The 4,706-nt window shown below is 44.2% G+C and overlaps 1 pseudogene; it reads right to left on the minus strand.

Annotated features, from left to right (window-relative positions):
• Positions 1-2,995: 2,995 nt before the first annotated feature.
• LOC105708360 (NADH dehydrogenase [ubiquinone] flavoprotein 2, mitochondrial-like) lies at positions 2,996-4,209 on the minus strand (annotated as a pseudogene).
• Between the last annotated feature and the right edge of the window lie 497 nt (positions 4,210-4,706).

The raw sequence follows: 4,706 nt of genomic DNA on the forward strand, positions 1-4,706 counted from the left end.
TGTGTCCCCACCCAAATCTCATCTTGAATTATGTGTTGTGGGAGGGACCCGGTAGGAGGTAATTGAATCATGGAGGTAGGTGTTTCCCATGCTGTTCTCGTGATAGTAAGTCTCACAAGATTTGATGATTATTATAAGAGGGAGTTTTCCTGCACAAGCTCTTTGTGCTTGCTGCCATCCATGTAAGACATGACTTGCTCCTCCTTGCCTTCTGCCATGATTGTGAGGCTTCCCCAGCCGTGTGGAACTGTAAGTCCAATTAAACCTCTTTCTTTTGTAAATTGCCAAGTCTTGGGTATGTCTATCAGCAGTGTGAAAATGGATTAATACACCCACTTTTCCCCAATAGTAACATCTTTCAAAACTATACTATGTCACAACCTGGATGCAGACATTGATAGTCAAGATACTGCTGTTGCTGGGCCATGTGTCCTATAAATGCTGATTACATATTGATGGTTGATGGCTTCTTTGAGTTTTTCTATACCGTTGCTAATTTTCTGGACATTTCTGTTGAAGCAGGAGGGGCAAGAAACAAACCTCTCCAACACCAAACTGAGAAAGGAAGTGGCTTTTTATTTGGCCGGGAGCTATGGGGGCAACAGCCTCATTCACTGAGCTCTCTAAGCAGCAGCTTCTCTCCCCTTTTATAGGCTTACAGTGCTAAAGGGGAAACTGAGGCAAAACTATGTCATTGTCCATTTGCTGGACAACTGACCTTACAATCTTTTGGCTTCGTTGATTTGCTAATTCATATGCAGCATGAGCAGGGACCAGCAGAGGAGGGAGCTTACAGAGACAAGACAAAAGCACTAAGCTGTTTGTTGGCAGAGGTGTTTCCAGGAGGGAGCTTGGGCCGTGCAGACATGGGGGCATGAACCAGTGCGGGGATCCAGCCAGCAGGAATAACATTCATTTGCAGCTCTTTCAAGGTTAACAGATAGCAGAGACGCTTGGAACTGAAAAGGGAGTCATTTCCCAGCTCTTTGGTACTTTTTTTTCCTTCTTCACCCTCCTTCCCATTGGAGGGGAGGGGAGGGAGGAGGTGGAGATCAGGAATCCGAAGGAGGCGAGGGGGTCTCCCCTCTATCAGTTGTTAAGAGAGGGGTGTTGAAGTTCAACTATAATGTGAACTTTTCTCTTTCTGCTTTCCAGTCCATCAGTTTTTGCTTGACATATTTTGAGAGCTCTGTTTGGTGCTTACACATTTAAGATTGCTATGCCTTCTTGGTGGATTGACTTTTTTTCATTATATAATGTCCTTCTCTGTTTCTGATAATTTTCTTTGTTCTGAAGTCTACTTTATTCTAATATCACATTACAGTATCTCTTTTTTGGACCTCATTTATGTGATATTGATTCAGAAAGAACTTTTTTATTTTTAATTAATTAATGTATTTAATTATTTATTTTAGAGACAGGGTTTCACCACATTGGCCAGGATGGTCTTGATCTTCGGACCTCATGATCCACCTGCCTCAGCCTCCCAAAGTGCTAGGATTACAGGCATGAGGCACCACACCTGGCCAGAAAGAACTTACTAAGGATGGGAATGCTGGATCAAAAGTTAGACCTTTTTTTTTTGAGACAGAATCCCACTCTGTGGCCCAGGCTTGAGTACCATGATGCAATCTCGGCTCACTGCAACCTCCACCTCCTGGGTTCAGGCGATTCTCCTGCCTCAGCCTCCCAAGGAGCTGAGACTACAGGCATGCACCACCACACCGGGCTAGTTTTTGTATTTTTAGTAGAGACGGGTTTTCACTGTGTTAGCCAGGATGGTCTCAATCTCCTGACCTTGTGATCCACCCGCCTCAGCCTCCCAAAGTAGAACTTCTTAAATGAGACAATTTTTCTCTACTAGGGTCTAGTAATTAGCCAGAAGGGCATAAACTGCTCAGCAGCAAGAATTTCAAGTTCAAAGTTCAGCGAACGGTAAATGCCACCAGTGTCAAAATGCCACAGCCTCCACTAGTTAAGTGATTATTACAGATATCTGTAAGACTTTAGGGGTTTGAATGAGACAGAAGACCGGAAAGCAGACTGTTTTACTACCTCCTGGACCATTTGCAAAGCTTTTCGCTGCAGGAGGCTCCTTTCACATTTCGATGTTTGTCTTATAACTTGGTACAAAACACGTAGTAAAATTTCCAGGTGTAGAATATGCTGCCTGCAAGCCTCACGATGTTAGGATTTGTCTTTCATGACTGGGGGCTACGAGCCACTAATTTATTTTATATGAGTTGTGGAATGTCTTTAGAAACTGCAAAAATGTCCCCACACAAAGGTTACTTGAAAAATATGGCCCGGATTTTTTCCTCATTCAAGACCTGTTCATTTTGTTCGGCTGTCTTGGAATGGCATGCGATGAGAGTATTTTCTCCCATGGGGGCACTCTCAAAATCTGCTACTTAATTTCATTCTTGGATTGGAATATTGGCAAGTATTATTATACTAGTGTTTCTCTGACCTATTAACCAAAAATTCCAGGGGAATTTCAAATAACTCAGTGAAAGGAGTATATTTGGCCAGGTGAAAGCGTATGGAGTCTCAGCATTTGTCTGAATGGAAATTGAAAAGAAGACATTAACAAAACCCAAAGTCAAAAACTGCTAGTAGTGGCAACAACTCAATCACTGATGTTCAGTGCTGATGGAGCAAGCTGGGCTTGGTGGCACACACCTGTAGTCCCAGCTACTCAGGAGGCTGAGGCAGGGGTAGTTTGAACGGGGTGGGGCGGAGGTTGCAGTGAGTCAAGATTGCACCGCTGCACTCCAGCCTGGGCAATTGAGTGAGACTCTTGTCTCATAAATATAAATAAATAAAAACTAAATAAAAATACAAACTATTACCCTTTTGACAGCATGTCAGGCTTCTGGGTTCCCTTCACCGAGCTCAACTCTAAGCCAAGCAATTTAATGTTTGGGAAATTAACTTCTTCCAGTTTGAGGAACATTACAGAAGAAGAGATACAAGCCATTTTTTTTTTTTTAGATTGGAAGTTCATATTTTATTTCTCTAGTGACATATTTACAGCTCAATATAAATTAAAGGCCTGCTTGTACACCAAAGCCAGGTCCCTTGGGTGGTTCAAAGAGGTAAGACCTCCAGCTGGCTCACAAGAGAATCATTCACTCCTTGACCCAGGTTTTGGGATGTTGCCAGCCTTGAACTCATGAATAATTTGTTCAATATCCTTAGGTGTCAAATCCTCATAGTAGCTGTCATTTATTTGAATCACTGGTACCTTCACACAGGCCTCTAAACATTCCACTTCTATAAGACTGAAAAGTGAGTCAGGTATAGTCTTCTCAACCTTCATTCCAAGCTTTTTCTGCATGGCCTCCAGTATGCTGTCAGAGTTTCAAAGCATGCAGGGTGTAGGAGTGCAGACCTGAATGTGATACTTTCCAGCTGGCTTTCCATTATATATTGTAGAAAAAGTTGCTGCTTCACATATTCTCATTGGAGGTGCTTGTAAAACTTCTGCAACCTTGTTCATAGCAGAGATGGGCAACCAACCATTCTACCTATGGGCCAAATCCAGGACTGGAAGAACAGTGCTGCTTTATGGCCTTCTGGATAGTTTTTTACAATTGCCTCTATCCTCTTACAGTTTTCTGGTGTGAAATCAAATGGAATATCAGGGTTATTCTCAGAAGTATCTCTGAGCACAAATAAAGCTCCTCCAGCTCCATTTTGCACAGCTGCCTTATGCAAATTCCTTACACGTCTTCCAGAGGGGCTGCAGTGGCATCCGAGAGGAGGGCGAAGGCTGCAGTGTCCTTGCCACCACCTGCAGGCCCATGCAGACCCCAGGGCTCTCCTGTGCCCCAAACTAAGGGAGGCACAAAGAGCAAGAGAAGGGCGGTGGCAGCACCGGGCTCAGCTCGAGCCTCCTTACCCACTGGGTGGTGAGGCCAGCCGCCCGGGCCTGGAGCGCCACAGAGGAGAAGCGATTTTAAATCATGAATGAAGGAAAAATACCATAGAAAATTCTGGGTGTTTGGGTGGTAGAATTGGAGAAGCTGACAATGTGAAAGTGAAGGAGGAAGGGCCAAGGCCCTTCCTGAACGTGGCGTTTGAGGGTTTCCTGGGGATTTGCTTCTCTAGTTTTGGGGAATCATTCCCTTTGGGCCCACGTGATATAACTGCTAAAATAGCTGAGTAGATTGTGCAGTGCTTGCAAAGGTCTAGTAAGAAGGCCATGCGCTTATGCAAAAAAAAAAAAAAAAAAAATTAGCTTCTTTTTCTTCAATGTCTCAGGGTCAAAGGAGTCCCAGTGCTTCAGAATGCACTCAGAGGAGTACAGGCTGAAAATGATCATCTAAAGAGAGAAGCGAGAAATAGGCATCCCTTTTATCTCCTTCCTTTTGGTGTGACCCAGGGTGGAGAGGGAGACAGTGAGGGCGCCACTGCTGTTCTCCCTCCTTGGTTCCTGGGTTCCAGCATCTTGTTAAACATGCCGCCCGTGGTTGCAGGTGTGACCCCCTAGCCGTGGAACCAGAGGAATTAAGTGATTGGGGTTAGTCATACTTACCCACGTGACTCTAGTCCTGCATTTATGATTTCCTTTTGACTTCCTAGACTTGTCTGACCTGGGTGGCTCCCAGAAAAATTGATCTTCCCCACTGAGCCCTGCCCTAACAGATTTCTGAGCTTTTTTTTTTTTTTAACACATAATTGAGACACTATATGCAACTGAC

The sequence above is a fragment of the Aotus nancymaae genome, unplaced genomic scaffold, assembly GCF_030222135.1.
Source record: "Aotus nancymaae isolate 86718 unplaced genomic scaffold, 86718_ANA_hifiasm-v0.15.2.pri h1tg000053l, whole genome shotgun sequence".
Classification (NCBI taxonomy): domain Eukaryota; kingdom Metazoa; phylum Chordata; class Mammalia; order Primates; family Aotidae; genus Aotus; species Aotus nancymaae.